The 22,216-nt window shown below is 41.4% G+C and overlaps 1 non-coding gene across 1 annotated transcript; it reads right to left on the bottom strand.

Annotated features, from left to right (window-relative positions):
* Positions 1-11,695: 11,695 nt before the first annotated feature.
* On the bottom strand, positions 11,696-11,802 carry LOC136307092 (U6 spliceosomal RNA). Its single transcript, XR_010725784.1, has one exon. It is a non-coding gene; the product is annotated as a U6 spliceosomal RNA (small nuclear RNA).
* Between the last annotated feature and the right edge of the window lie 10,414 nt (positions 11,803-22,216).

Raw genomic sequence — 22,216 nt, 5'->3', positions numbered from 1 at the left:
CTATCACAACAGGTTTCGACACGTAAGCATATGTTTATTGGGCGCATGTGTGCCTCTCTATTTTTATCACTTAATGTATACATACTGATGTAGCAAATTAAGTAAAACAAAGTTGATTCACGTTAGTCTTATGTGTGAAGCGATAGTGTACCCATGACTACTGATAAAGTTCATTTACGCCCCTGTAATTTTTACGACTTTCAACAAGGAAGAAATGCTACAGAAGCATGTCTGTCGCATCCACGATATTCCCCGGGCTTAGCACCCTCCGACTATCACTTGTTTTGTCCTTACAAAATTTTTTGAAGGGCAAAAAATTCAAAAATGAAGAAGATATCAAACAAGCACTGGTTCAACTGTTTGCATCAAAAGATAAAACATTTTTCAAAAATGGGATATACAAATTGCCCTCACGCTGGCAAGAAATTATTAATAATAATGGCAATTTGGCCCTGGCCGGTTGGCTCAGTGGTAGAGTGTCGGCCTGGCGTGCAGAAGTCCTGGGTTCGATTCCCGGCCAGGGCACACAGGAGAAGCGCCCATCTGCTTCTCCACCCCTCCCCCTCTCCTTCCTCTCTGTCTCTCTCTTCCCCTCCCGCAGCCGAGGCTCCATTGGAGCAAAGATGGCCCGGGCGCTAGGGATGGCTCTATGGCCTCTGCCTCAGGCACTAGAGTGGCTCTGGTCGCAACAGAGCGACGCCCCGGATGGGCAGAGCATCACCCCCTGGTGGGCATGCCGGGTGGATCCCGGTCGGGCGCATGCGGGAGTCTGTCTGACTGTCTTCTCGTTTCCAGCTTCAGAAAAATACAAAAATAATAATAATAATAATAATGGCAATTATATTATTTAATAAAGTTTATTGACGATAAGAAAAATTTGTATTTTTATTCCAAAAACAGACAGAACTTTCCGGGAGACCTTATACTTTTAAAATTCATTGACATACTTTAAAAAGGTGTTAAATGACTTCTGCACTGAAAATTCTATATTCTTTTTCTCTTTGTTCTTATCTTCGCTCACCTTTTTCTCTCTAGGAATGAAACAATTGAAGGCCAGAGAGAGAAATGCAGCCCACCTTGAAATAAAGTGTAGATAAACCAAGGGCCACTTCGTACTATGCTTCGTTACAGATATCTTTAACCATGCACAAAAAGGAATTTCTTCTTGAGAAATGAAACATGCCCACCAAGTGTCCAAGGGTAATTACAGATGCTCAAGGAGTGTGTTAATTGTGAAAATTGAGTGTTAAGAACCAATAGCGCTGGCCTCATTTAAGGTTCTCTTGATGCTCTTTTGATTAGTGATAAAAGTGAAATCCTGGGTACTCCCGTTAGCTTGCTCTTCCTCCCTGCCTTCCCCACTAAGCCACATAGAGCTCTAACTGGAACCCAGTGTGCTTATGAGTCCGTGATGAGCCAAGCATGCCTTGTTAGCTGGCTGTGCCAAGAGTGGGAGATGCCCCAGTGGGAGAAATCTGATTCCAATTTGGGGATGAAAGTACAATCCCCCTTGCCAGGCTTAAATTGAGAGGGTATTACTCATTTTTACTTTATTTCTCCTCCTGCAGAACCACTTGGCATATGTGTGCAGTATTTGTACACTGCTTCCTTAGGGACCCTGACCTGGATGGGAGAGTCGTAACCCGGGGGGGGGGGGGTAATAAATGACAATCACAGTTAAAAACCGTATTTATGTAAGAAAATGCATGTATTAAAATTAAAAGAAGAAACATCAAAAACAAGGGAAGTAGATTAATAAATGTTCTTGTCTCTGGCTTATATTTTTGTTAATGTCAAGGCCTGAAGCACCATGGGGGTGGGGGAAGTGAAACCCAATGGTTCTCAAAACATGTGCACTGAAGAGAAACATGATTATACCAAATCACTGTGGGGCAGCCATCCTGTTCATGGGCAAACCATATCGTCCTACGAATTTGTAAGCCTGTTCTCTGGACAGACTTCTCATAGGCACATTGGAAGCTTTGAAGGAGAGTTTGTATGCTTTCCTTTCTTCTCTAACATATTCTTTCTTAATATGAATAATTGTTACCATATCCTATGTATTTGTAACATCTATGATTCAGAAAACTACATAATGATTGCAACTCTCTCAGTAATGTTTTATTAAATTCAGTAATGTTTTATATAGTTTTTATCATTTATTTAAATGAATATATATTTATAATGTTTATATAGTTTCTATATGTGTATGTATACATATAATTAAGTACAATTGCATTTGCAGACATTTGAAAAATATGCTACATACAAGTCATCCTTTTCTTCAACAGCTGAAAGAGTGCCGCAGGTCCCCAGCTGCAGTGTCTGCAGAATGGCCAGCCCCTCCCATCATGCTCCTGAGAAGAATCGTTTCCTTCTAACGTTGCCCTCCTTTCCCCAGTCCTCGCCTTGTCCATGTGCTGCTGTGAGAAGACACACACTCCCCCTCTGCGTTTGCTAAAGTATTATACACTGTTGTACATACGGCTCCCACTCAAGATTTAGGAAGACTGAATGGTGAAATCACACCACAGCAAAGGGGACAATTTAAAACTGAAAAGCCAATATCTCTGTTCAAGCATTTCTCCAGCATTCCTTACAAAATAATATTTCTTCTCTCTATCTCTGTCTCTCTCTCTCTTCTGAAAATCTAGCCTGGCTCCATTTTGCTGAGATGTGTTCCCTTTGAACTGGGACTTTTTCCATCTCCAGCACGCCTCCTTCAACAACCCTTCCCCTTCCCTACCTCAGGCCCACCAACCAAGGTCATAGAATTTTCACCCACCCTGCCTTTGGCAACAGGAATAAAATGAAATTTTCTGTTATTTCATTATATAAAAACATTTTAATGCCCTCCCCCCCCCTTTTTTTTACTATCCTAGGTGCTATGATTAATCTAAAAAGCCCTGTTAAGTGTCATTCTTCCTGTTCTCCCAGAACCATCTGCCCAAACTTCAGTCAACCTGGAACATCCCAGCTTTTCCTCTCTGCCACGAATAAGTCTGAGAGTTATTGATCTGGCCAAAGCAATGCTTGGGCACCTCTTGGAACCTGGCACCTCATGTCCCAATCAAGTGGCCTGTAACCATCCCAGCTTGAAAACAGCTGATCTACACAGTCATAAAAGTACCCAGAGGGAAAATTCGGCCTTTGAGGTTGTTCAGTTTTAGTAAAAGCATTCTTTTCTCTCTACTTTATCATGAACTTCCTCCTTCTCCCTCTCCTCACTTCTTTCTGTAAGGAAGCTAAGGAATACCTATAGAGCTAGCAGAAACATTTCATTTAAATGTGCACCACGGTCTTAAACCAAATAAGCTTAAAGCCAGAGTAAGTAGCACTGGTGGTGGCACATCAGTCATCTAAAAGCCAGTGGAGGGTATGTCTGTGGGAGCACGAGCCTTCCTGACCCTTTAGAATCAGGCAATATAACACGACTTCCCATACAGTCCCCTTTCATAACCTAGCTTATGCTAATAGACGTGTAAAGATGGATGAGATCCAAGTAAAATCATGTCTTACTTTTCTAATCCAGAATGCTGATTTAATATCTCATTTACGCTTCTTTCATTGTCCTCCAAATTGATCACAGCACAGTCCTGACTTCCTAGTAGGTATTAAGTAAATTTTTTCAAGAAAGTCCCAATACCCAAGTCCTATATTAATATTAAAAATGTCAGAAATATGCGTCTCTCTTCTCCTACAAAAATGTTAAATGGTAAATTCACCAATTAAAAGGTACACTTGCATTTTTGAATACTGTCAAGTAAATATTCAGTGACAGGCATTGCATTTGCAGTGGTAATGATTTTGAATCAGAATCAGACCCCTGGGTGTGTAACTCAGCTCTGACACTAACCAGGTGACCCAGGGCAAGTTATTTACTATATCTGGTTTAGTTTCATCATATGGAAAATGGGAATAATAAAGTACCTTCCAAGTTTGTTGCAGGGATGAAATGAGACGATGCCAGCTTAGTACTTAAAACAATGTACATCAAGAAAATCAGATCTGACTCCTCATGTCTGTTTTTACTGAAGTCCCTGAGTGACAGATACAGATATCACAGTGACTGTAAAGTTGAATTCAGGTATTATAAAAGAAAGTGTAATGAATAGGCTAGAATATAGTAATCCAACTCTAGAACTTCCAGCCCTTTTGACACGGTGGATGGTAAAGATAGGAGAAAGAGTATCATCATTTATGGAGAGATTTCTTTAGAGACAGCTGTTCTCAGTTGCTATAGTTTGTCTGGGGAAGGTGGTTAGGGTGTGTGGACTTGTTACCTTTTGATATGTTGTTTTCTAACTTTGAGCTGAGACAGGTCTTCAGTGGAACCACTTTGAGATCTTGCTATGTCTTGTCTGAGCCTGGAGAATATTGTGGAACAGGACTTGGCTCCTGCTCCACTGATCATGAGAGCTGAATAGAAGAGAAGAGCCAGTCCTGGGTAGCAGACGAAGGACCCTGGTGCTGGGATAGAGGCAGCTGTGAGTCAGTATCCATCAGGACAGAGGATACAGTGTCATTCCCTATGGACCAGAAACTGATTAACCTGGAGAGAGAATGTCACCTGGGAAGGTGGAAAGAAAGGAATGTCAATATGTTAGAGGTTGTGAAAGAAATCACATGCACCCTCAATATGCATAAGCGATGTATAAGCTGGTTCAAAGTTATTTTAAGAGAGTAGGTCCATCCAGCCTCCAAAGTGAGATTTAGGAGGAATCAAGAAAATGGTCCAGAAAGAAATACCAGATTTTTCAACATTTACCGGCACAGAGGGCGGTTCAAGGAAGACATTTCTTAATCCCTCATCTCTTACCCCACCCCTGACCATAGCTCTGGCTGCAAAGGGGAAGAAAATGGCTAGCAAGCTGATTGATTATATTAGGGTGCTCCAAAGAAACAGAACCAACAAGATGTATGTATGGATAGTGATTTGTGATTATGATAGGAATAGATGAGACAGAGATTGAGATAGAGATGATAGAGATAGAGACAGCAGGACCTTGAATAAGATCATTTTGTTCAATATAATTTCATTATAATGTTGATGAGATGCCATAAGAACTTAACTCATTTATATCAATTAAGACTGTTAAAATTGGTTTCACTTTAGTAGAAACTTTGGATGACGTTAAGTGAGGAGTCACTGTATACCTATGTAGATATCTATATCTATATCTACCATCATAGATATAGCTAGAGAGAGATGTATTTATTTATTGAAATATTTATTTTAAGGAATTGGCTCACATAATTGTGCAGCCTGGCAAGTTCAAAATTTGCATCATGAAATGGCAGACTGGAAATTCAAGAAAGAATTGCAGTTTGAAGAGTCTAAAGGCAGTCTACTAGCTGCATTCCTTCCTGCTGGGGGAGTTCAGTCTTTGTTCTATTGGGTCTTCAAATGATTAGATAAGGCCCACTTGCATTATGGACAATCTGCTTTCCTCAGAGAGTGATGATTTAAATGCTAATCTTATCTAAAACAATACTCTCATGGAAACATCTAGAATGTTTAACCAAATGTCTCAGTATCATGACTTAGCTAAGTTGAACCATAAAATTAACCATCATAAGTGGGATGGAGGGGAGAGGACAAGAGCAAGGGGGTGAAAGAGAGAAGCCAATCACATCCTTTTCCAGCTTCGAGTGTGGAGACATGTAGGGAAGGAGGGGCAGGAGATTAATGTTAAAGCACAAGGTGAGCTTGATTATTAATATACACAGGATAGTCTAATTTTTGCCAGGAAATATTTCTGTATTATCTAAGTAGATTTAGGACATGTTGGGCAGATAAAATATATTATGCTCACTTTGTTAAAGATAGTGCTGCCCATGAGGAGGCCGTCGCCCAGGTGATATTAATGTGTGTTGGGGTGGGCTAACGGCAGGCAGAATCCTTGTAGCCCAGGGCTTGATTTTGGGATTAAGCCTTTCCCACCCTTTTTGATGTAGGGCGGTACAATCCAATCATGCCTCAGAGAAGTGACTTTGTATTAGAGACTTCCCTGTTTTGTATATTGAATTAAAGGTTTGGATTTCTACACTATAAAATGGGGGCAGAACGAGAGCTTGCCCTCTTGGTTCCTGGGATGATTAGCATGAGAGAGCAGAGGGAGCAGAGCAGAGAGCAGCGGAAAGAGGCCATGTGGCCAGGAGAAGCAGCCAAGATGGCGGAGTGCTGAGTGAGATGCCAGTTTGTGTGGAGTTTGTGTAGAGAGAAGGAAGGAGATGGGGAACTGAGGAGAATAAGGCTGGTGAGCTAGAAACCTTTGATTCTAGGAAACTCGGATAAGTCAGTAGCTTTGTGAGCACTGAATGTGAGTGGGTTTTGGAGCCCAGTGTGTGTTTTTTGCTTGTCCGCCGAGTGCAAGCTAGGATTAAAGACTATGGCCCATCAGCTTTTGGCTCTGTTGTTTCTTTACCGACTGTCCGAATCCAATGCGAACCTGCATGAGCCAGGTGGCGGCTATGATGGTGGCCCTGGCCCTGCCTACTGGCCTTACAAGACATTAGGCAAGAAAGCCACAGTCCTGCCTGACTAGTCATTTAGGAGCAAGGATGGCACTAAAAATGTAAAAAGAATAGTGGGTTACCAAAAGAAAAAACAGGTCTTTTGATTACTCCATAAATATTTATGCATAATCTACTAATTACAATTGCCCAGTTTGTAGTAAATATTTAATAAATATTTGCTATTATTATCACATATGCCTCTATATATGCTAATTTACTATAAATAGGACACAAAATCTATACATATGTGTGTGTGTTTATACTTTCTTGATGGCAACATAATTGTTGCCTAGCAATCTGAAATACAGGGTGTCTGTAAGGTCATGGTGCACTTTTGACCGGTCACAGGAAAGCAACAAAAGACGACAGAAATGTGAAATCTGCACCAATTAAAAGGAAAACCGTTGGCCCTGGCTGGTTGGCTCAGTGGTAGAGTGTCGGCCTGGCGTGCAAGGGGTCCTGGGTTCGATTCCCAGCCAGGGCACACAGGAGAAGCGTCCATCTGCTTCTCCACCCTTACCCCTCTCCTTCCTCTCTGTCTCTCTCTTCCCCTCCCGCAGCGAGGCTCCATTGGAGCAAAGATGGCCCGGGCGCTGGGGATGGCTCCTTGGCCTCTGCCCCAGGCGCTGGAGTGGCTCTGGTCGCAACAGAGCGACGCCCCGGAGGGGCAGAGCATCGCCCCCTGGTGGGCAGAGCATCGCCCCCTGGTGGGCATAGCGTCGCCCCCTGGTGGGTGTGCCGGGTGGATCCCGGTTGGGCGCATGCGGGAGTCTGTCTGACTGTCTCTCCCCGTTTCCAGCTTCGGAAAAATACAAAAAAAAAAAAAAAAAAAAAGGAAAACCCTCCCAGTTTCTGTAGAATGATGTGGCAGTATGTGCAGATGATAACATAACACCATGTATACAGCGGAGCAGCCCATGGCCTTGCCAGTCAAGATGTGGACGGTACAGAGGAAAGTTCTTAGGTAAACAAATCCGTAACCAAAGTGCAACGTGAATATCAGTGCGTTTATAACGAAGCGCCACCACATAGGAATAACATTACTCAGTGGGATAAGCAGTTGAAGGAAACCGGCAGTTTAGTGGAGAAACCCCGTTCTGGTAGACCATCAGTCAGTGACGACTCTGTATAGGCTATATGGGATAGCTACCTAAGCCCTAAAAAATCTGTGTGTGAGCCCACATTGAACTGTACTGAATAGGTATGAAACTAGGAGAGTTTTCCTTTTATTTGGTGCAGATTTCACATTTCTATCATCTTTTGTTGCTTTCCTGTGACCGGTCAAAAGTGCACCATGACTTTACGGACACACTGTAGATGTATATATTTCACTGAACAGCTTGATAGGTGGGAAAAAAAAAATTTTTTTTAAGTATATTTACTTCTTTTATAAAGTTATATTCCAATGACTATACATCATGTTCTGGTGTTTCACATAAATATATTGCCTGAACTTTGTCCTATGGTTGGATAGATATAAACTTTGAAATTTAAATGTACTCTTGCCTTTGCAAGCATAGTTGCTTTTGTTGGAGTACTCTAGTCATGGCAAAGTAGTTGCTTTGGTTGGTGTTTATTATTGCATAGCCTGGGGACACTACTGACTCTTAGGTAAACAAATAATTAGCTTCCTCTTTGAAGCAGGAAGGTATAATTAATGAATTTGCTTACTCTTCTTGTTCCCAGGCAGCCAGCCAATCCTTTGGGTCTTTGTTCTTTCCTCCTTCCTCTCTCTTCCTGCCTATCTTTACCTGTCTCTCTATTGCTGTTCACAGTATACCTGCCTCTCTGCTACACTGGAGTCCAAATATTATAGTTGTGTACGATTCTCAAAGTAAGGTGATCATACTGAGACATCAGTCTACCTGATCCAGGACCACTGTTCAAGCATACTTTTTCAGATGTTATTTTTCTTCGCTAGGCAAGCAGTCTTTGAAGAGATGCTTTTAATATTGATATTGAAAATCAGTAAGAATTAATTTGATGCCAAGATTTGGCTCTATTGTACAAATAAACCTCTTTAGTTGGCCATGGCCTCCTTCGTAATTCTTTCCCTTTTTCTTCCTTTCCTTTTTTATTATGTATTATTTAAGCAATTTAGCACTAGAGTATACAACACATTATTCAAAATTGTTATATAAGATTTTACTTAACTTTTTAAAATTTGTTAATCCAAGCTGTTTTTACATCAAAATGAGATGTGTATCTAAACTCATGGGACCTGTAGTGCAAAAACAAAAAAAAATCACTACAGAGAGCCATTATTTATAAAAGTAGGTGCACTGTGGATGGCACTGTGTTCAGAGTCTTACTTTCCCACACATACTGCGTGATAAATAATTCGTGGTTAAGATATAAACAGTACTCCCCCTGGAACTCAGGTAGTTTCAGCAGCTTCGTTCTCATTGCATCAGACCTCTCTGAAAATAAGATCTGCCAAGATTTTGGGAGTGGGATAGGAAGAATGTTAAGTCTCATCATTGACTTTTCAATGCTGTTTAAATCAAAAAGATTGCCAGCCAAAAGACGGACAAACACAGGTCCACAGCAATGTGGTTAATTACTCTGATAAGTGTTAAGTCTCAGAAATTGAAATTGTGACACTGTTCTCATATTAAGCAGATGATCCTCAGATTTCCTATTGTGATACCTTCTCATAACTTGTGACTTTCGTTAAAGCTCAGAAAAGCATTTTATTTAAAAGAAAATTAGAGTTTCTTTCATCAGCTCTCTAGGTATTAAATTATAACCAATTGATATTTTTTGAGCATCCACTAGGAACTAAGATAGACATTAATATTAATAGGTAACAAATTTACCAAAACTTTATATTAAAAAATCAGAAATAGGCCCTGGCCAGTTGGCTTAGTGGTAGAGCATCAGCCTGGCGTGCAGGAGTCCCGGGTTCAATTCCTGGCCAGGGCACCCAGGAGAAGCACCCATCTGGCTCCATTGGAGCAAAGTTGGCCCAGGCGCTGAGGATGGCTCTGTGGCCTCTGCCTCAGGCACTAGAATGGCTCTGGTTGCAACAGAGCAACGCCCCAGATGGGCAGAGCATCGCCCCCTGGTGGACATGCCAGGTGGATCCCGGTCGCGCATGCGGGAGTCTGTCTGACTGCCTCCCCGTTTCCAACTTCAGAAAGATACAAAAAAAAAAAATCAGAAATACAAATTAGAAATACAAAAAGGAGACCAATTTACCTGAAGATATAAAAGGATTGAGAAAGAAAAATGTGTAGTAGGAAGAAAGAAGCTGTCACTTCTGCCCTAAGAGCCATAGTGACTGCATCATATTGCTCATCCTGTTGCCAAATTTGTATATATTCTTTTTAGATACCAAGAGCATGTTTATCATAGTTACTAAGATGGTCTCTTTGCTCCCTTTTCAGAGGCTGGGCTCCCTGCTCTTCTGAAAATTAATGAAAGGCAGATCTTATTGATGCTTTGAGAGCTCAAAGTGTGAGAAGATAGTGAAACAGACCCGAGTCCTCCTTGCTATGAAAACGATCATGCCAAGGGACAAAATAGGAGGTCCTCTTTGGGTAAACAGTACATACTTTTCCTGTGACCTCTGGCTGACCTCCTGAAAGAGCCAAAGTAGTCAACATCTCTAGCCAGTGAAATCAGCATCAGGAACATTGGAAGCTCAGAGAACTCCCTGATGTTGGAAAGGAGCAAAGCAATGACATAGCAGTATTCAAAGGCTGAATGAAATGATAATATTGCTGCAGAGACACATCATTCTCAGTTTATTCTGCATTGCCTGTCACATTTTCTTGTGGTAAATAGCCATTAGACTTAAAGTGGCTTCTTATGAAACCAGTTATCCTGTTGTCCTCAAATAGCAAGAGAGTATTTACAACTTCCAATATATGATATATAACGATGTTAGGCTCTTTTAATTTTTATAAATATTTTTTTATTTATTCATTTTTAGAGAAGAGAAAGAGAGAGAGAAAAGAGGGAGGAGTAGGAAGCATCAACTCCCATATGTGACTTGACCGGGCAGGCCCAGGGTTTCAAACTGGCGACCTCAGCGTTTCCAGCTCAATGCTTTATCCGCTGCGCCACCACAGGTCAGGAAAGGCTCTTGTAATTTTAATTGGGTTCCTAATTAGTAAAGAAAATGTTGAGCTGCTATTGTGGTTTTGTGGGTTTGTTTTCAGTACACCAAACTGGCAATAATCACTGTGAACACTTTCTTATCAATATGATAAATAAAGATAGTATAAAATCTTTGGGTCCAAACTGGCATTGGTATCATTTAATTTCTTTTTGTGTTTCCAGCTACTTATATAAATGAGTGTTTGTGGTAATTAAACTCACTTTGATAATTAGGCAGTGTGCAATATTAAATGACTGAATGTTAATGAATATTTCCCAAGTATGGTCCCTCTCTTCTAAGTGCTGCCAAATGGAAATTTCCTGTTTATCGTTAAAATATAGAGTTCTTGTAAAAGGTTTTGCTTTCTATACTATAAAGTGGGGCAGACCACGAGCTTGCACTCTCTCAGTTCCTGCTAGCACCATTGTAGGGGTTTCCCTGATCCCTTGCCCTTCATAGGAAAAGCAGGTTTTCTGCCCAAATCCAATGGGAACCTGCATGTGAATGGCCATGATGGTGGCTCCTGGCCATACATTCATTAACACTAGAAACAGAAGATTTGGTTTATTGTCTTTCTTAACACATCTGGACAGGCTGATGAAATTTGAATTAAAATAAATTTTACTATAAATGAGGTATATTTGCTTTGGGTAATATAGACATTTTAATGATTATTCTTCCTAACCATGAGCACGGTATATGCTTCCACTTATATTTGTATCTTCCCTGATTTCTTTTAGCAATATTTTATAATTTTCCGAGTACAAGTCTTTAATATCCTTGGTTAAATTTACTCTTAGGTACTTTATTTTTTTGGTTGCAATAGTGAAGGGGATTATTTTCTTAATTTCTCTTTCAGACAGTTCATTGTTGGTATATAAAAATGCCTCTTATTTCTGATATTAACTTTATATTCTGCCACCTTGCTGAATTCATTTATCAGGTCCAGTAGTTTTTTGACTGAGACTTTAGGGTTTTCTATATCATCTGCAAATAATGACTGTACTTCTTTTTTTCCAATTTGGATTTTTTTTATTTCTTCTTCTTTAATTTCTTCTTCTTCTTTTTTTTTTTAATATGGAACGCTTGACGAATTTGCGTGTCATCCTTGCGCAAGGGCCATACTAATCTTCTCTGTATCATTCCAATTTTAGTATATGTGCTGCCGAAGTGAGCACTATTTCTTCTTGTCTGATTGCTGTGGTGAGGACTTCCAGAACTATATTGAATAAAAGTGGTAAAAGGGGCACCCCTGCCTTGTTCCTGATCTTAAGGGGATTGCTTTTAATTTTTGTTCATTGTGTATGATGTTGGCTGTGGGTTTGTCATAGATGGCCTTTATCATGTTGAGGTATGATTCCTGTATCCCCACTTTGCTGAGAGTTTTGATCATGAATGGGTGCTGGATTTTATTAAATGCTTTTTCTACATCTATTGAAATTATCATGAGGTTTTTCTCCTTCCTTTTGTTTATATGATGAATCACATTGATTGATTTAGCAAATATTGTACCAGCCTTGCCTCCCAGAATAAATCCCACTTGATCATGATGTATGACTTTTTTCATATATTCCTGGATCTGATTTGCTAATATTTTGTTGAGGATTTTAGCATCTAAATTCATCAGGGATATTGGCCTATAATTTTCTTTCTTTGTGTTGTCTTTGCCTAGTTTTGGAATCAAAATTATGTTCGCCTCATAAAAGAAGCTTGGAAGTCTTCCTTCCTCTGGAATTTTTTGAAATAGCTTGAGAAAGATAGGAGTTTGTTCTTCTTTGAATATTTGGTAGAAATCACTTGTGAAGGCATCAGGCCCAAGACTTTTCTTTTTTGGGAGTTTTTTGATAACTGTTTTGATCTCATTTGTTGTAATTGGTCTGTTTAGATTTCCTGATTCTTCCAGATTAATTTTTAGAAGATTGTATGTTTCAAGGAATTTGTCCATTTCATCTAGGTTGTCTAGTTTTTTGGTATACAGTTCTTCATAGTATTTTCTTACAATATTTTGTATTTCTATTGTGTCAGTTGTTATTTCTCCACTCTCATTTCTAATTTTATTTATTTGAGTCTTCTCTCTTTTTTTCTTGGTGAGTGTAGTGAAAGGTTCATCAATCTTGTTTACCTTTTCAAAGTACCAGCTCCTGGTTTTTCAGTATTGTTTCTTGAGCCTCCATGTCATTTATTTCTGCTCTAATTTTTATTATTTCCTTCCTTCTACTACCTCTGGGCTTTACTTGCTGTTCATTTTCTAGTTCTTTAAGATGCAAGGGTCAAGTTGTTTATTTGAGTTTTTTCTAGCTTCTTAAGGTATGCCTGTTATGCTATGAACTTCCCTCTCAGGACTGCTTTTGCAGTGTTCCATAAATTTTAAGTTGATGTATGCTTTTTATCAATTAGTTTCTAGGAAATTTTTATTTCTTCTTTGATCTCATTGTTAACCCATTTGTTATTTCATAACATGTTATTTAGTTTACAAGTGTTTGAGTATTTTTCAGTTTTTCTCTTTGGTTGATTTCTAGTTTCATGCCATTGTGATCAGAGAAAATGCTTGATATGATTTTAATCTTTTTAAATTTGTTGAGACTGCTTTGTGCCCTATCATGTGGTCTATCCTAGAGAATGTACTATGAACACTTGAAAAGAAAATATATTCTTCTGCTTTAGGGTGAAAGGTTCTGAAGATATCTATTAAATCGAGTTGATCTAGTGTGTCCTTTAAGTCTGCTGTTTCTTTGTGTTTTTTTTCTTGAGGATCTATCTACTGATGTTAGTGGGGTATTGAAATCCCCTACCATTATAGTATTGCTGTTGTTCTCGTCCTTAATATCCAACAAAATCTGCTTAATATATTTAGGTGCTCCTATATTAGGTGCGTAGATATTTATAATGGTTATATCGTCCTGTTGTATTGCTCCCTTTATCATTATGTAGTGACCTTCTTTATCTCTTACTATAGCCTCTGTTTTAAAGTCCATTTTTTCTGATATAAGTATTGCTACCCCAGCTTTTTTTTCATTTTCCATTTGCATGAAATATTTTTTTCCATCCTTTTACCTTCAGTCTATGTGCATCTTTTGTTTTAGGGTGTGTCTCTTGTAGACAGTATATGTATGGGTCCTGTTTTCTTTTCCATGCAGCTACCCTATGTCTTTTGATTGGATCATTTAATCCATTTACATTTAAGGTTATTATTGATATGTAGTTGTATATTGCCATTTTATTCTTTAAAGCTGTATTCCTCTTTTGCTATATTCCTTCTCCCCTTTGATCTGTTTAAAACAGGCCTCTTAGCATTTCTTGCAGCATTGGTTTTGTTGTAGTAAATTCCTTGAGTTTTTTTTTCTGTGAAGGTTTTTATTTCTCCTTCATTTTTAAATGACAGCCTTGCTGGATAAAGTAGTCTTGGTTGTAGGCTCTTGGTCTGCATTACTTTGAATATTTCTTGCCATTCCCTTCTGGCCTCAATTGTTTCTGTTGAGAAGTCAGATGTCATCCTTATGGGGGCTCCATTGTAGGTGATAGCTTTTTTTTCCCTAGCAGCTTTTAATATTTTCTCTTTATCACTTAGCTTTGGTATTTATTCATGATGTGTCTTGGTGTAGATTTCTTTGGGTTTCTCTTTAATGGAGTTCTCTGTGCTTCTTGAACTTGTGGGACTTTTTCCTGCCTCAATTTAGGAAAGTTTTCAGTTCAGATTTGATTGAACAAAGTCTCTATCCCTTGTTCTTTTTCTTCTTCTTCAGGAACCCCTATCATGCAGATATTATTTCTCTTCATGTTGTCACAGGGCTCTCTTAGAGTTTCCTCAGATTTTTTGAGTCTCTTTTCTTTTTTCTGCTCTGCTTCTGTGCTTTCGTTTCTCTTGTCCTCTAACTCGCTGATTTGATCCTCAGTTTCATTCATCCTGCTTTTAATTCTTCCATTGTGGTCTTCATTTCTGATATTATATTTGTCATCTGACTGATTCTTTTTTATTATTTCAATGTCCTTTTTTATATTTGCTATCTCTTTATTTAGGTGATCATAATGACTATCTATTGTTGTTCTAAAATCGTTAAACATCCTAACAATCATTGTTTTAAACTCTGTGTCTGGTAATTTGGTTATATCTGACTCATTCAGGTCCTTTTATAGGGATTTCTCTTGATTCATTTGGGTTGTATTTCTTTGCTTTCCAATTTTATCTGTGTATAAAAAGGGTTTGGCCACTGGAGTCCAATGGTTGTGGCCTCTGTGTTCCCTAGGTGTGGTCTGTCTGCAGGCCCACCACCCTCTCTGCCACTGCCTCAGGCTTTTGGGTATGGGCATTGTTGGTGCCGGCCCTCTGTGGCTGTCACTGCTGTTTTCCCCTCTCCTCCATGGGAGGGGCTATGTTCATGTGCCTGGGTCTACAGGCCTCAACTGGCCTCAACCTTTGCCCTGCCCCCATGGGTGGGGTTGCATGCTGCGCCCGGGCTGCAAGCCTTGGCTCTGCAGGCCAGGTGAGGCTGCGTGCCTGTGTACCCTCTCAGCAGTGGGTCTCTGCCCCTTTCCAGGGCTCCCATCTTTCCCTCGTAGGCAGAGTTGTAGGCAGGCCTGCAGCCAGGTCTAGACCACTTTCACATGTCCCTTCCACCTCCACTGGGCTAGACTGAGCTCACACCAGGCCTCAGTCATGGCCAGCCTGGCTTCCGCCCCCACTGATGGAACCACACTTCCATGTCCCACTGCTGCCCACCCTGCGGCAAGCCCTCAGCAGTGTGGGTGGGGGCATTGCAGTTCAGACCCTAACACTCAATACTGTAGTCCTGAAAGCTTTCTCTAAGCGACTCTGCTCTGAGTGCCGTGCGGTAGCTTGTTTGGCTGGTGTCTTGCTTCCCTTTGCTGGTATTGCTGGTTCCAAGGGAAATATTCATTTCAGATTTGAAGAGCGACACAGCCCATGGGTTAGGGTGGCTGTCCCTCAGAGTGTTTCTCCCTGTGCCTCCTATATTACACTCTTTTCATGCTACTCCAGTCCTCTCCTCTCTACTCATCCCCCAGAGCCCCGGGTGAGTGGTTGTGAAAGAAGTTTTCTGCACGGTCCCTTTAAGAAGAATCCTGGGTCTGAGAAATCAGTCTCTTTCTCACAAACAGTATTCTGACTTGTTCACCACTAAATACTTTCTATACACCTCTTCTAGGCTCTGGGGCTGCAGGCTGGGACTTTGTTCCTGGGGCCCAGGACTCTCTTCTCTCTGCAAATCTCTCTTCCCTCAATGTGAGTCTCTCCAGGCTGCCATTTGCTCCAGGGAGCTTCACGTTTTCGCTTTTCCTACCAGACTCATGTGGCTTCTTCAGTGTTCCTTGGTTGAAGAGTCCTCTTAGTTTAGTCTAAAATTGGTTTTTCCAGATGATGGTTTTTAAAATTAAGTTGTAATCTACTTTGGTTCTGGGAGTTAGAAGTTGGTATGCCTGCCTACTCCATTGCCATCACGTGGTGGTGCAGTAGATAGAGCATCAGACTGGAATGCAGAGGATTCAGGTTCAAAACCCTGAGGTCACTGATCTGAGCATAAGCTCACCAGCTTGAGCCCAAAGGTCACTGGCTTGAGTAAGAGTTTACTCATTCTGCTGTAGCCCCCTTAAAACAAGGAGGTCTGGGATTCCAAGAGAAAGTCACTCAAGTTCACCAGATGCAAGGCTAGGATCCATTGGGACACAATGGAGCCTGTGAGTATTGAAGCACGGCTATAAGACTGCCTGAAGAAAACATTTTTAAGGCATGTGTTCTATACAGTTACTTATTTCAAATATTTAAATATTCATTTCAAATATTTCACAAAGCCCCTCTCCCATAATTTTCTTTAGAGGAGGAAAGAAATGGGTAACATAGGACATTAATGTTTCTGGTCATAATGTGGTAAGGTACCAAATATTGCAAAATTAATATTGATATTTTGGAAGAAAGGTCAGGCTTTCTGTCCCGTCCTTTCCTCGGGGAGCAGAAGGAGAAGAATGTAGAAGCTTCATGACTTACAAAGACAATGGGTCATTTAGTTTTAAGTATAGAGTAAAGGTTGTCTGTGGAACTTCTTTTCTCTTATAATAAGAGACAGAATTTACATACCACCCTACACTGATTTTTGGCTCTTCCTCCTTTCCTGGAATCCTGAAAGTAACCTACCTCCAGGCAAAGGCAGAAAGATAGACACTAAAAGATTTGTAAATGTCTTTCATTGTATTACCTTGAAAGTTTTAATGTTATAAATCCCCTAAACAAATGTTATAAGTTTGTGTCATGATGTCATGTTCCCTCCAGCCTGTATGTGACCAAGGGTATATAACCAGCCTCTGAAATGTATTTGGCATGCACAATTTGGGTCTCCAATGCCCCGTGTTAGCCATATGTGGCCTGCATATTTAATAAATCTCCTCCCATTAATAAAACCCTTCAAAATTCATCTGGACTTGGTGTCTCTACATTAACCCATGGAATTGAGGTACGGGACTTGGTGTCTCTACATTAACCCATGGAATTGAGGTACGGGTCCTTATGCACCAGGTCCTGTGCTTACTCCTTATAGATCAAAATGTCATCAACAAAAAGCCATGATAAAAATCACCTCTTTACTTCTTCAGGACAAAACCACAAGTGATATTATAACTAATACAACATATTTTATACTCCACCAACCTATTATTTAATCCTTCATCTTTGGCCCAGGAGATTGTTTTATTCTAGCCATCCCATCCACATTTCAGATAGGGGCAGAATGGGGAGCAGTCTAGCTAGAGAAAGAAGCAGAATAAAGAGATGCTTCCTCCTTCTAGGTGCATTTCTTCAAACTTGCATTACACATCCCCTTGGTCAGAGCTTAGTTCTTAGCTTCTCTTAGATGTGAGAAGGCCTGGTTAGTATAGCTTTTATTCAGAGAGGCCATGTGCCAGCAACAAGTCAGGTTCTACTACTAATAAAGAAGTATACAGTGCATGTCAGGTGGTACATAGAAAATTTGAGGTGAGAAGTGATGGTAGAAATGAATGTGTTGACTAATTAATTTTTTAATTTTTTTTTTGTATTTCTTCTGAAGATGGAAATGGGGAGAGACAGTCAGACAGACTCCTGCATGCGCCCGATTGGGATCCACCCGGCATGCCCACCAGGGGCGATGCTCTGCCCACCAGGGGGCGATGCTCTGCCCCTCCGGGGGTCACTTTGCCGTGACCAGAGCCACTCTAGTGCCTGGGGCAGAGGCCAAGGAGCCATCCCCAGCGCCCGGGCCATCCCTGCTCCAATGGAGCCTCGGCTGCGGGAGGGGAAGAGAGAGACAGAGAGGAAGGAGGGGGGTGGAGAAGCAAATGGGCGCCTCTCCTATGTGTCCTGGCCTGGAATCGAACCCGGGTCCCCTACACGCCAGGCCAACACTCTACCACTTAGCCAACCGGCCAGGGCCTTGTGTTGACTAATTAACTATAGAGTGTTATAAGAATTAAGAATGAGTCTATGATTTAGAGCTCTGAGCATTGAAATGAAAGAGTTGCCTTCTATGAAGTTAGAGAAAATAGAATGGGGAGTAGGTTTTTGTTGTGGTTAAACTAGGTTCAGTTTGGAGTTTTCTGTTTGAGCTGCCTATTGTACTTTCAAGAAGAAATGTTAAAGAGACAGGTGACATGCAAGAGCTCTGAGGAAGGTGTGGACTCAAGCTCTGCCCTCAAGAGTCTCTCCTACCCCAGACATGGCAATTGATCATTCTGAGAGACCAGGAATCAGGGGGCATGTCAGAGACTCAGGTTTCTGGTATTGAGACCAGAGCTCCCACTACACACTATCCGGGATCTGTGACTGATGCTTCCACCTCACCGGAGACTCAAATGAATATGTTTAGACAGTGGAAAGACCACACCTCTGTGCTCAGAGGCCATACTCACTGGACTCCTGGGGCCACATCGTACCGAAGTCTAAGAAAAAAGTCTGAACAGACTGAAATCTTGGGCTAAGGGGCAGAGCCACACTCACCATCTGTCCTAATCCCTGAATTGCCACAAGCTATAGACCAGTGGTTCTCAACCTTTCTAATGCTGTGACCCCGCAATATAGTTTCTCATGTTGCGGTGACCCCAAACCAAAAAATAATTTTGGTGGCTACTTCATAACTGTAATTTTGCTACAGTTATGATTTGGAATGTAAATACCTGATATGCATTATGTATTCTCATTGCTACAAATCAAACATAATTTAAACATAGTGATTAATCACAAAAACAATATTTAATTATATATTGAGAAATATTTATTACTAATGGACCTCCTTACCTAGTGTATTGGGGCTACCATTCCGTAAACTGCTGCTTAACTAATGGATCTGTTTTTTCCAGATTAGTGGAAATTTTTCTATATAGAACAGTGTGGACTACATCATAGGATACACTGCAGTTTCTGCACAGCATGGTATCTTTCAGGGCTCTTTCACACTATAAAGCAGCGGTTTCTATGGTAGAATCCACATCTCATTTACTTCAATGGGAGACCCGTGGATTCCACAGAAGAGAGATTCCCTGTATGGCAGAAATGCAGTTCCGACACATTTCTTCCTCTCCTATTCAAGTCAATGGGAGGCCACAGCAGATTCTGCTCAAATATAGAGCATGTTGCTTAATTTTTTCCACGCTAGAACTTTTCCTAGAGCAGAAAAATTCCAAAGGTGGAATCCGCCACCCCCAATAGACTGAAAGAGGCCTCACACAGAGGAATCTGCTGTGCGGATTCTGCAGTGTAAAAGATCTGCCTCCGATAGAAGTCTATTGGGGGTGGCAGATTCCACCTTTGGAATTTTTCTGCTCTAGGAAAAGTTCTAGCGTGGAAAAAATTAAGCAACATGCTCTATATTTGAGCAGAATCTGCTGTGGTCTCCCATTGACTTGAATAGGAGAGGAAGAAATGTGTGAGAAACTGTCATTTCTCTGCCTCTTATTGAAATCAAAAGGAGGCTGTGGCGGATTGTGTGGTAACCCGAGACTCTCTGGAGCTCTCTTCCACAAAATCTGCTGCACTCACAATGAAATCAATAGGAGGTGGATTCAATGCCGGAAACTGCTGATTTCAGCAGTTTCCTCATTCAGAATATGGGAAAATAGTGGGAGATATGGGAGATAATTATACATTGGGGAACAGTGTGAACTACATCTTATAGTGGTCTCTTATAGTTCACACTGTGTAAATGTATGGTGCTTTGTATAAGTGTAAGCTGCTTTGTGTACTGTGTAATGATTACACACAAAGCACCTTACACTTACACAGTATTGTGTGTATGGTGTGTGTACTGTTTTTACATTATTAACCTTTTTTACACCAGCAGGCTGTCTCGCAGGCTCTCTGGGCTCTCCACCTCTTGCCTCTCTGCCCCCTAGGCTTCTGTCCTCCGGTGCTTGCTGCACCCGCCCACTGATGACGTTAGCAAGCACTGGACACACGTAATGCGCTGCTATGGACAAGCAGCCACACTGCTATGGACTGTGGAGCGTTCCCCCTGCTTCCCCCGCCCCTTAGGCCCCCGACGGATGATGCAATCATGTCTCTGCAAGACTGCAGGTATTCAGTTTGGAACGCACATCCATAATGGCGTGCGTTCAAGCTGAATAGCGCTGCTGCAGATGGTAGCTCAGCTTCTCAGCGGCTAAAGCCATCAGAAATATGTATTTTCCGATGGCTTTAGGTGACCCCTGTGTTTTCGTTGTTCGACCCCTGCTGGGGTCGCGACCCACAGGTTGAGAACTACTGCTATAGACTCTAGCAGAGGCTTTTTCAGCAGCTGAGCCTAACAAGCAGACAACAGACAGGGGTTGCAAGAGGCAAGACTCAGGGAAACTTGGCCAATTGAGTAGACTTTTCCCAGGACCAGAGTGGGTAAAAGTCAAACTAGAAGTGAAGCTAGGTATTTCCATGTACACCTGCGCCTAGCAGAGGCAGCCACAAACTCTTAATTGCTTTTAGCTACAAGAAGGTTGCTGAGGGACAGACACAAGCAGTGTCTCCCACTGGTATGCACTGGGCTCCTGCCAGGGAGGCTCCGGGCTGGCACATCCAAGGGCCAGATGGGGAAAGTGTTGGTTCTGGACCTAACAACCCTTGCTAGAGTGGTATCCTAACGAAAAGCACCTCACACCTGGCCCACCTAAGGTGAGTTCCACACTCTGTGATCAGCACTGGCACAGTGGCTCGTATGCATTGGATAGGGCTGAGCTTCACAGACAGCTGGCCTACACACTGGATATTCTGTCCTGCTAGGCTAGACTCCACAGGAGGAAGGGAGAGAGGCTTGGAGCATGGACATTTAAAGTGTGATTCCTTGTGAGTCTATTGTTGGATCTGGTCAAGGGTCTTAGCCACCTTTGGGAGGGGCACAATCAACACCAGGAGAAGACTCTCTCAGTCTTCCTCCCTGATATCAGGGTCTCAACAGTTGAAAGAACTTCTGCAGAGGAGACTGTTGGCCACAATCAGTCTGAACTTACTACTCAATTTGTTGGAAAGAAATAAAACTTGAGTATCCAATGGTAGCTGAAGGATCATGCTCTGAAGTAGGGGCCACATTCCCTGTACTGAGCTCCTGACCAAGAGACTCCTGATTTAAGGTGTTCCAAAAATGTTGTTTTCACAACCTCAACTGTCCTAACTCACAAAGTGTGCAGCTTATAGAGAGGTTGGTTGGGTGAGGCCAATCTGAGCCCACACTACAGTCTTACTACAGTAGACTCTGGTAAGACCAGGCAGCTGCAACAGGAGGAGGAGAAGCTGAAGAGTGGAAACAAATCTTACAGAGCTTGGGGTTTTAACAGAGCTGTTGTCATCTTTAAGCAGGAGGAAGCTGATCCTTATACAAAAGTTGGTCCCTCTCACAGTATCCAGACACAGAAAATGCAGATACAAACAGCAAAAAGTGCAGTAGCTGCAGACTGGTAGCCCACAGTGAGTTACAAAAACATCTGATGCCAACCCAAGAAGAACTAGAGCCAACACTACTGGTAGTGGGTGGAGACAGCACCAACCCTAGACTCAACTACCTACCCAAGCAGCACACCCAAAGGTGGAGTCTAGCAGGCACTAGACATTGTGAAGAATAAATATGCCCAACAGGACAGACATTGCACAGTGTACAATATACATAATCAAGGTTGACCTTTAGAGCCAGCCAGTCTGAAAGGATAAACATACCCATGAAAACACCATCTGCTTTTAATACTCACATACAATAAGAGGGAAAATAGCACCCTCAAGAAGCATTCATAGAACAAGGAAAACAAGTGGCCTGGAGGACAGTACCACTTAGCCCATCTTCTTCATAAAGACACCACAAAAATTTCAGTCGGACAGCACTACCTAATACACAGACAAAATGGGCAAAGAAATGTGACCCAAATAAATCAACAAGAGAAATCCCCAGAACAATAAATAAATGAGATAGAACTAACCAAAATACCAGATAGAGATTTTAAAACAATGATTTTTAGGATGCTCAAAGATCTTAGAGTAACAATCGATGAACATAATGAGCACCTAAATAAAGAGATAGCAAGCATCAAAAAAGGACACGGAAATCATAAAAAAGAACCACCAGTCAGAAATGACAAATA

The sequence above is a fragment of the Saccopteryx bilineata genome, chromosome 5 (genome assembly GCF_036850765.1).
Source record: "Saccopteryx bilineata isolate mSacBil1 chromosome 5, mSacBil1_pri_phased_curated, whole genome shotgun sequence".
Lineage (NCBI taxonomy): Eukaryota > Metazoa > Chordata > Mammalia > Chiroptera > Emballonuridae > Saccopteryx > Saccopteryx bilineata.
This window is presented reverse-complemented; position numbering and strand designations above follow the sequence as displayed.